Source organism: Sinocyclocheilus rhinocerous, unplaced genomic scaffold, assembly GCF_001515625.1.
Source record: "Sinocyclocheilus rhinocerous isolate Xijiao unplaced genomic scaffold, SAMN03320098_v1.1 scaffold1624, whole genome shotgun sequence".
Lineage (NCBI taxonomy): Eukaryota > Metazoa > Chordata > Actinopteri > Cypriniformes > Cyprinidae > Sinocyclocheilus > Sinocyclocheilus rhinocerous.
In genome coordinates, this window is record NW_015639527.1 from 152861 (window position 1) to 164445 (window position 11585).

Sequence of the window (11585 nt, forward strand, 5' to 3'; positions counted from 1 at the left end):
CTTCTAAACAAAAAATGAGGGAAATGTTTTTTTCCCCCTACATGACTCCATAATATTACAATATATAGTAGTCATTATATATGTATGTATATATATATATATATATATATATATATATACACTATTTCGCATATACTGTATAGTATGCAGACAGACACCGTTAATGCAGGGTGCGAAAATCTCAAAATGCATAGTTTTTTTGCTTTAATGCTTAATTCATAATTTTTCCACATACAATCTTACATCCAAATCTAAAACATGTTTGAATGTTTCTTTTTAATTCATTAATTTATTTTTTATATTGTGGTTAGTCTCAGACTTTTGGACCATGCTGCATCCAATCACTGACATGTCATTCATATTTTTTTGCATATATAAATCGAATAATTATTTCACAGATAATCTTACATCCAAACCCTAACCTTATGCCTAAAATATTTTTTTAGTAATTTTTTGTTTTTTAAGTAATTTTATTTTTATCAGATTTCCTTGTTTTTGTTTTATTTTTCAAATGTAAAATAATTATTTTGTTTTACAGGTAATTTTATTTTGATCAGATTCCATTTTGTAGATTTTAAACATTTACTTTTTTAGAAATTATTTTTGTTTTTATCAGAGTTCTTTTTGTTTTTATCTCTCTCTTTTTTATTTTATTTTTATTTATTTTTTTGTACCTATTTGAACATAATGTACAGCAAACACACTCATAGAACATTCTCTACACACACCAACCCCAAAATAATTGTCTTTAATAATATACTTTTCAAGTGCGATTAACTTTAACTCTCCCCTGACCCAGAATAATTTACAGTACTGCTTTTTTGTGTTAGAAAACATAGAATTAGAAAAAAACAATGATTAGAAAACAATCACAATGGGCCTTATGGAGCTTCATACAGTATCTGTGTTTGTTTTGTCTGTAAGGAGGCACAGACTGACATACCTGCGTTGAGAGATGGCTCTTTGAGCCACACGCCAGAAATGCTGTTCAGGAACGCACAGCCTGGTGTTAAACTCCAAAAAAGCAAAAAACAGACCTTTCATCATCTCAAAACAGGAGGTTGTCAGCACCCTTTACCCTGAACTGCAATTACAAAGATAAAACTTGCTATCTCACTATCATTGGTGTAAAATGCCTTGAAATTTCCGGTTTAAAGTGTTTACTGCAGAAATTCCCTCATCTCGGATTTGGAATGACCTCTTTCAGGAGTCTCTTGGCTTTGATGGATCCTTTGTCTATTGTTTTTAGGTTATATTAACTGTTTGTCCTGGCAACCGCTCATAACATCACCATAAATGATGTCATAGTGCAGTGGGGGCTTCCATTTCAATGTCAGATTAATTGATCTTAACCTTTTTTGTCTTGTATATCATTACAGCCCCTTTAATAATACTCAGAAACCTCTTCATTGACACCAGAAATGTTTATTTTACCTCTTATTACACCAAAGAAACAGGAGGTGTCGTCACCAAGAGAGATGGACAGGAATGTGCACCATTCAGAGCTTGAGCACTAACCTTTGACCTTTGCTGAGAGGCTTTTACACGATCCACCGTCATAAAGTCCCTCAATTAAAGCAGAATAAGAGGGGAGAGCACAACTGAATGGGAGAATGGAGGGTTTATTGCAATAAGAATTGATTGTGTTCGGATTGGGCATCTTACAGCTGCTCTGTGTCATGTTTTTTCCTGTGCCCTTTATGGAGCCAATCCTCTGCCCTAGAATAACAGGCCCAATAAAGAGACCCTCTCAACAAGTTCTATTCCAAATTGCAAAGTGTGATTATGACCACGCCAGACCTTTTGGCTTAAATTAAAATGTTTTAATGGCTTTATTTGGCTGTTACACCTAAATGAGTGTTTTTCGTTCTGTGTGGGTTTCCATCTTTCCATATTGGGTTATAAAAGTCGAATCCAGAGGCACTGTCCTGTTAATTCCCATTTGATCACCAGATTGTAAATACAGTAATATAGTAAGAATTTTCTTGTAGACAGTTTAAGAAATGTGTCCTGTAAACACTTTGTGAATGGTTCAAGTTGTAGGCCCCTCTATCCCCACTTGATGGGATGAATGGCTGTCTTTGTTTGTCACTATGGTGTTAACAGGTTACTGTGACCCCTTAGAGTGCAATGTTGGTTTAGAGTTACCCCACCTTGGGTTAACACGGGCTGGTGTTACTCCATTCATTCAAGTTTACGACACCAGTGATGGCTCTGGGACCCCTCAGAAGGCAACTGCTCTGACTGGTGTCAGTGCGCCCTATGAGGTGTTTACACTGTTAGGTTTTATATACATTCACAACAGAGACTCAAGACACAACCTGACCAGTTTCAGGACTTACAACTTATTTCATAAGTGCGATGAGTGAAGTAAAAATAATTGATGTCTATGATGTTATTCTCAGCAGATAGATAAACATAACTTAAAATTATGTATTTATTTATTGCAAAAAGCAAATAATGATGAATATACCTTTTTGTATGTGAAAGTGTTGTTTTCAGAAAGAGTAACTAGCAAAATATAAGCCTAACATAAGAAGGCATAATTTGGCATAATACTATAATTATTGTAAGTTTAAAGGTACAGAATTCATAATGTTGGCTGTGTAAAATGTTTCTTTTAAAATCCAGTCATTTACTCTACATATGCGATTAATATGCACCATATGTGCCTATAATATTACAAGACATATATTATAGCTTTCCCATTATATTTTGTGACTCACTGTTCAGATATTCTCTTATAATGTTATGAGGCCACTTATTAAAAACCATAATCTTTTTAACGGCATCTAATGAATAGGCACTCTCTCCCTGTCTTTTGATATCAACACTTGTTAGCAATAAAATAACCAATAATATTATAATCAGTGATATTGCCCGCCAAAACTTTGATCGGCAATAGTATTATAATCAGTGATATTGCCTGCCCGTAAACTTTTATTGTCATTCTTGACAATATATTTTTCAATATTGTGTCTAAATCTGTTGTCATTGATAGTAAGTTTTTAATATTTTGTCTAAATCTGGTGTTTATTGACAGCATATTTTCAATATTGCATATTTCTGTGTTGCCCTGTTGAAAATTAGCCCATTTTTTAATTAATATTTATTAATTAAACGCATTTAATATGTATTGATTGTAAAAAAAAATTTAAAAAAAAATCTGCATATTAATCAGAAATTCCCTGTCAGTCAAACTCTTCATTATTAGTCTTGTAACTTGACTTATAAATCAGTGGCTGAGACTCTACGCTGTTGTAGTTGTAGATGCCCAGTCGATGACATCACACGAAGAATGGCACATTAGTTTCCAGACATCTGAACCCTTAAACACACGTGAGGAGATCACCTGGCAAAGCCTTTATCGGACAACCCTTTATTGTATTATCGTATGAAAGAACGAAAAGTATGCACACGTCTAAAACTGAAGCATGTCAGTCTAATTATAGTCCTGTTATACAGCAGCGTTGGTGTGTTTGTCTGTCTCACGAGGGCCTGGAAGCACAGCGGGCCCTTGTTACCGATGGGCTCCAAATTAAATTTCCCATTCGTCTCAGTAAGCCTTTCCCGTAATTATGTAAATATGTTGTCTCTGTAACGTGTCCATATGATACTCAATAAAGTGTAAGGTTGAGTAACGGAAGAGCTGGAAATGTTTCGAATTAAGCTTGTTGGCATCTGGCTATCCGACCGGTATATATAACCACACCTGTGTTTTATTATTATGGGATTGGACAGAAAGAGAGGAAGGAAAATAAGTATTGGTAGAGAGGAAAAGACATGGTAGAAAGTGTTACAGAGGGCTTGAGATATAAGGGTGAAGGACTGTGAAACATTAAGGGCTTGTGTCTCCTTCCTCTAAATGTATCTTTTTTCCTCAGCTCTCAAAAGTAGTAGTGTGAATTGGCATGAGCTTATTTGTCAATCAAGAAAGCACATTTCAGCGTAATCGCTCTAAATCCAATATTAAGTCCTTGTTAAAATTTTCTGTTGTCATATTTGCTGACCTTTTCAACGGCTGTCAACAGTGTTGAGGAAACTAGGCTTAAAGATTACAACAGTTGTTAACTGACCAACTGTTTTTAACTTTACTGTTTATATAAATATTTATGTATATGTGTACATATATAATAGATTATATATATGTATGTTTTTTTCAACAGTGTGTAAAAAGTTTTAATTTCAGCAAGTTTGTGTACAGGTCATTTTCTTTCTGAATTGTATTACATCTCTATACTTTTTGTGTGTGTGTATCGTATTGCAATGGTAATATTATCCACATGCTGGTCTGATATGCGAGATTTTGATAGGCTTAAAAACTAGCGAGATATCTGGATGGAGAATAGCTCAGAGGCATCTTCATGGCCACACTCCATTGAGAGTTTTCATGGCTAATTTTGTTAGCGTTGCAGCCAGAGCGCCTAGCATGTGTTTTCAAGCTGTTTCTGTGGTTTACATAAACCTGCTTCATTTTGTATTGGAGACTTCAGCTGTACTGTGAGGCCAAAGCTCTGCATTTAACAAGTGGCCAAGTCTGAACGTCCATTCAGAATTGTTGCTTAGACGTTTGGTGATGGCTTGGGTGTTGCATATATTTACACTCCCATGTTGGCCTCGGACACAATGAGGAACGTTCCGAGAGCACTTTGAGTTTCTTTTGATGTTTCAAAACTAGAACTTTGCCCCATCAAAGCCAAGAACTCAAACATCTCTAGGTTGTATTTACCTTCAAATCCTTAGGATCATATACTTGGCGTGTGCATTAGCCTCAATAGCTAAAATATGCATACCTTTCTTCTGAATAACCCAAACAATATGGTGCCTTTATGTTGTACCGTTTTACGCAAGCGTGTTTCTGGTCCCAATGCCAAACGGGTAGGCCTTGGAGTCACAATGACTTTGGCAAAGCGAGTAAGAATCCAGAGTAACCCAGATAATGATGAGTTATATTAAGGCTTATCAGTACAACATGTAGACCAGTACCACATTTGAACTACAGGGAACTCTCAGCAAACAGAATTATACAGGCAACTAAATGAAGGCCTGTCTCTTTCTAAACTTCCTAAAATTCAGGGTTGGGGTGGGTATAAGTGAATACCAAGTGGTCAGAGCCAAGGCTTGTCAAAATTGTTCTCCCTCATCTATTAATTTTCAAGGAATGGCCCTCTAAGTAGTCAAATCTGAGGAGACATCTCAGAATTTTTTCAGAAATGCTTTCTATTCAAGGTTAGAGCAAGTCCACAATTTAATGGACAACAACAAGATTGATCTTTGTATGCCTTGCATATGAAATGAGAAAAGGAAGTTAGACCATGAGCAAAAACCTAATTGTAAACATTCAAAAATTGATAATTCATTGCAGCCTTTGAGCCACTTTGAGAGGTTTTTGCGTGTCTTTATGTGAGTCTACGCCCATAGTGTGGTCCTGGCCTCTTTGTATCTCTGACCTGGGTGAGTAACATAAGGATAACACCTGTGCCGGTCCCTCATAAGCAGACTAATAGAAGACCATCCAGGGCCCCTGATTACCATCCCTTGGGGGGGCAAGATCTCGGCCAACCAGCAAAACCATTTCCCACTTCTATTTTTTACAAAACCGGGCAAGAAGGGAATGTCCTCATCTATACGTAAACGATTCGGTTTATATTGTAATTTACTGCAATAGCTCACTGCGTGGGTCCGAATCTCAGATATCTCTAGAGTTTGGATCCCGAGTTGCTGCACGGCCATTTACGTTTGTAAAAATACTCAGCTGATGAAAAGTTATGGCCTTGCAAATTTCCGACCCTCCCAAGCATCTGCTTCGATGTGTTGTCAAGAGATTGTAGACGCCTCTTTGCATTGAACTGTTGTGACTTTTTTGATGACAAAACCCTCATCAACACGACCTCTGATGGAACAAAAAGGCTTCATGTGGGACGCAGTTTTCATATCCTGCGTCATTTCTAATTTCCCTTAAAAATACAGTAGAGTTTAAAAGTCCACTTCTAGAATTCTTATATTTGTCCATTTTTTCCTTTATTTAAACATTATATTGTATTGTATTGTATTATATTTTATTATAATATAATATATTATGTTATGTTATGTTAATACTGTTTATTTACTTCATATTTTTTATATTACTTTGTATGTATTTTATATATATATATATATATAGTTATTTTGTAATATAAAACATTTTAATTTTTATATATTTTATCATACTTTTATGTAATTCTTAACACTGAATTAAATTTTTATAACTATTATTATTATTATTATTTAGTTTTGCATGTTGAATTAAGAATGATAGTCTAATAGGGAATGCTGGTAGATGCACAGTCTCCAGCAATTCAAGTTTTGCAGTTCATCAGTTTTAAGTTAATGTAAAATTTTGACAGAAAATGGCAAACTTGGAAAAAGTAACTTTCTTCCATATCAATATTCTATACCGCCACATTTGCATGCTATTAAGTTTGACCAGTATGTTAGAAATGTTGAAGTCGTGACCTAACTCATTCCAGAGCTTCTCGTGTTACTGGGACACCAAGAACTGTTCGTTTGCTGTAGTATCCCATGCACCTTTTCAAACCTGCAGTTGGAAAACCACCTGTCTTTTATCCACAACCAATCTGGACATTTCATTTATGTGGCTGTTCACATCCATAGAATAAATTCAAGAACCTTGGTTGAGCCGAGTCTGGAGAATGTGCGGTACGAGTCTGGAGCACCTGGGTCAAGATGGAGACACTGCAGACGAGAGTTCCTATATCGCTTTCATTTGTACACAGCATGCATCCGCAACTTTATTTTAATTCTCATATTCCCTGAATTCAATACCACCATTGAGAACAAAAAAGCACAAACAACAACCGAAAGAACCACAAGGGAGAAAAGAAACTATAAGAAAGGTCTGTATACCATTCGCTTTATAAAAAGTTAATCGTTTGTGTATTGAATCTTCATATCCGCTAAATTTGTGGGTTCTTTGTGTTATTCAGTAGCTTTCACTTACTTTCACATGGCCCTGCACTGCTATAATGTTTATCGAAATCCTCACCAAGCTTTTAAATCACAGCAGATACCTCCGCCGTTACACCAACAACACATTATTCACCCACAATTCTCTTTGCTCTGCGTCTGTCAACAGCCACTTTGATTTAAAGCTGTCTGCGGTGCGAAAGAGAAACTGAATATACTGTCATGTTGATCTCTCTCTTCTCTTCACACATTTCCAAATCTCCGTTTGTGAGAATCCCGTGCCACCCGCTGCTCTGTTTGTTGCTTCAACTTGTCAGCAGGTCAGGCTGTCGTTTTTAATTAAGACCGACGTGCCGGTCTGCGCAGTTCCAAGTTCCCCAAGACGCTCCTACGGTCTTCGCCAGTGGCACGTTTATTTATTTGTTTGTCCTTGAGCTTTGGGAGGGAGAAAGGGCAGTTGTTTGCTTAAAAATACTTTATGTCCAGGTTTACACTATAATCTATTCCAGCACTCTTTGCCAAAAGCAATTCACAAATGCTGCAGCTCAAGCTAAGGCGTAATGCAGAGCACACCGGGGAAAGAGGAGAGCACATACCTCCGTTGCGCAGCACGCCAGCAAGGGGCTCGCAGGCCAGATGTGCTCGGCTCTTAAACACATGTAGCAAAAATTGTAAGGATGAACAAAGGCAGTAATGAAGTCAAATGTGCATGCCAAATGCCTTTGACTTGCAAGATTGCAGGAGCAGATTTCTTCCCATAATGCATTGCTTTGTAGGGGCAGGCTGCCCCAGGGAATGGGTGGGTGATTATTAATGACTACTAGTTGAATTATTGACATGCTACTTGAGTTTTTACGGTGTAAGACATATCTTGCCTTTTGTCAGTTTATATGCTTGTATATGCGTGAATAAAAAGGGATTTTGTTGTTTACGTGATATGAGAAGGGTTGGCGTGCAGATGGAGGAGGCACTCACAATGGTACTCTAGGACACACACACACACACTCACTGACGCAACCCTACCGTCAAAACAATTGCGATTGTGCCCCTTTCGATCCAATGATGTCACCATTCCGCTCTTCCTTGAGCTTCCTATCGGGTTTCAGATCAGCACCCTTGGCTGCATTTCAGTTCTCAGTTTTGGAAGAATTACAGTCCTTGAATGAGTACACACACAAATGCTCTGTTCCATAGCTAGTGTGCTGCCTACGGAGACAGTATGTTAAGGCATCATGGGCCCGTTCCCAATGCAAAGACAGTCAAACTTGCAGGCAAGTTAGTTATGTTACTTTCTTTTGGCTAAATACTAAAGCAGCACCACACATATCTTTCACAGGAAAAACAATCCCATAATGCATTGCAACAAGCTCAGTGAAATAAATCCAAGATGGCAGACAAAGTGAGAGAAATGTTGATTTATGAAATAAATATACCCCACCGTTCAAAGGTTTGGGGTCGGTAAGATTTTTAAAAAATTTTGACGGACGTTGTTCATTTTCACCTAGCCTTCATTTATTTGATCAAAAATAGAGCAAAAATAGTACTACTGTGAAATATTATTATAATTGAAAATAACCCTTTTCTATGTGAATATTTTAAAATTAAATTTTTTAGCAGCCATTACTCCAGTCTTCAGCGTCACATGATCCTTCAGAGATCGTTCTAATATGCTGATTTAGTGCTCAAGAAATTATTATTATTTTTATTATTATTATCAGTGTTGATAACAGTTGTGCTGCTATATGTTTTTGTGGAAACCTTGATACATTTAGACACTTTTGATCAGTAGTGTAAATTTAATTCAATTTTGTAAAGTACTGTTAAAAATTAACAAAATTAAAAAGTATTTACAATAGCTCTGTTCCAAAAACCTAGTGCACTGTATTCTGCGTACTACGGGAGGATTAAAACCATCATGGAATATTATACATGGCTGTTTTGTGATTCTCTAAAAGGGGAGCAACTTCACATGCCATACAAATAGCGCTTTTCGTTGAAGACTCGATACAACTGATTCAGTAGAGCTTTGAGTTTTGCTAAGTGGTGTGATACACTAATAAACGTAAAAGCACATTGCACTCAAATATTAGGTAAAATAATACATTTTTAATTACACAAAACTACTTTTAGCCATGCTTTTCTATTTTGAACAAATATTTCTTTTTGCACATGTAGCTAATTTTCACTGAGTTTGCACATTGCATTCTGGAAATACTGGCTATGCTGTATTAATATTTGTCAGAAACAAGGTATCTTCTGTCTGCAAAGCTTGCATTTTTCAGATTTTGGAACAGACCTATAGACATAGCTCATTAGGCAAACTGATTATGATCATCTTCTTCACCACAAAGCGAAAGCCACGTCTTCCCAGCATTAGAGACAGTTCGTAAAAACATTCACGCCGAGTCAACACTTTACGAGGGGGTCGGATTGGATCGTGTGTTTGGCTATTCAACCATGTCCGTCCTACTTCATTTTCAGTTTCACTTTTCTAGAAACTCTCACTGAATTTTGGGTTTAATCTAATCAGTATCTTTGTCAGAGAAACACTGAACAAATATGGTTTTAGGCAGTCGGCCAGGCATAAGTGGTACACCCCGTTCTGATTCTAATACGGAATGCTGTTGCTGTTGGCACAGACTTCCAAAGTCCTTTTTCCTTTTGGTCCACATGCGGATCCCAGCACATGGTCATCTGGTCAAAGCCAAGAGGTGTACTTTTATCCATGAATGAATAAGGCTGTTAGTTCTGTGAGGAACTGACCATTTCATCACCAGTGGAAATTTGGAGCAGTGCCCTCTATAAAGAAACAAAAGGTAGATTCCAGGGGTCCTTTGTTGAAAAGAAACTGCATATTACTCACAGTGATGTCAAACTGCTCTAGGGAGGCAAACAGAAATAGCGCAGTGAAAACAAAGTCTTGGGTATCGAAATGATGTTATGCTGCAAACTAACACTATAATATGTTAACATTGTTTTGGTATCATAACAGCTAATTTGAGATTTTTTTATCATATTGATTGATAATGGATATATGTGACCCGTGCTGGCAAAATGAGTCTGAATGCGCATGGTCTAATATTGAGCTACAGGCAAAACAGGTGAAAAATGAGTTCATTAAGCCCTCTTCTAGTGATCCCAATGCTTCAAATAGTGATCTTTATTTATACGTCTAAAATGATCTTTATTTACGTTTTCTGAGAGGGAGTACCTTTTTCTCTGCTCACTTCTGGACGACTGCTTCTGCTTCTCACCACAAGTTGTAGGATATATCGTTGCAAAGCACAGCATTCCAGCTTTATGAATATTCATAGCGAATTCTGTATGACATGAGTCTGAACCAGTAAAATATGATTTTCAAACCCATGCTGATGAAAACAAAACGATCGCGCTGACTGACATTTGTAAGAGCGCGCGATCTCCCTATAAAGTACATTATTGCGAAATATATCTTGGCGAGATTCACACAAGCATAATCTGTTATGTCTTACATGAACGTTTAGTTAATGGTTGGGGAAAAATCTGATGTGTAACATTATATTAGATCCATGCATTACAGTAGGTCACAATATTGATCTGTCTCGATGTCGATCGAACATTAAAAGAAAAGACGGAATCATTCGCTACTCTTGATTAAACTACAGTTTATTTGCATCTTTGTATCTTATTTGTAATAACAAAGATAAAATAAAAAACAGCTATATTGTGATTAATAATATAGTAATTATTATTAAGAAAATAATTGGAGGAAAATATGCAAGGTTGCTCTGTGATTTTGCTTTGGAACCTTCAGAAAACTTAAACTCGATTTTTTCTCAATATTGACTTTGCTGACTCTATCACCTTCAAACGGCGGTAGCTCAGTCATTTTTTGTCCGATTCCAACAAGTTATATATCATTTTGAAGGTATTTTTATGTAGAATGTGAAAATGAAGTGAACTCATTTTTAAAAATTTGCTCATTCCGACTCATTTTGCCAGCACGGGTCACATATATCTGTTGATATTGTATATTTAATTGTACATTTCCCTATTTTTACATTTAGATGTAAACACTGTTGAATGGGATCTTTAGTAAATCTCAAAATGAATATCCATTTCATTAGGTTACATGAAGTACATTTGTAGCATTTAGTTTAGTTTAGAGATTTTTTTTTCTTTTTTTATTTAACTTTTAACCTAAGAATTTATGAGGGTAAGGATTAAAAGTCTATATATTTCTAAAATAAAAACAAATAATAATAATAATAAGATAATTTAAAACATTTGAGAATAAAATCTCTATAAAATACAATTAATTTAAAACTACATATAGAATTTTTTATTTATTATTATATATATTATATATTTTATTTTGTCCCCAAAGTAAAGTGAACCCAAACACATCTCACTCTCTACTTTAAAACTTATTCAATTTTGGTCGGAACAGGGTCCAAGAAGTTAAAGGGGTCATATGATGCTTTTTTAAAGATCATTATTTTGTGTATTTGGTGTAACAGAATATGTTGACATGCTTTAATGTTCAAAAAACACATTATTTTTCAAATACTGTACATTATTGTAGGTCCTCTATGCCCCGCCTCTCTCAAACGCTTCGTTTTCTACAAAGCCCCCTCCTT

At 36.0% G+C, this 11585-nt stretch overlaps 1 protein-coding gene across 1 annotated transcript in view; it reads left to right on the plus strand.

Annotated features, from left to right (window-relative positions):
* Positions 1–11585, plus strand: part of LOC107751378 (UV radiation resistance-associated gene protein-like) — a 108772-nt gene that overhangs the window by 77909 nt on the left and 19278 nt on the right. The gene's annotated exons all lie outside the window — the stretch shown is intronic.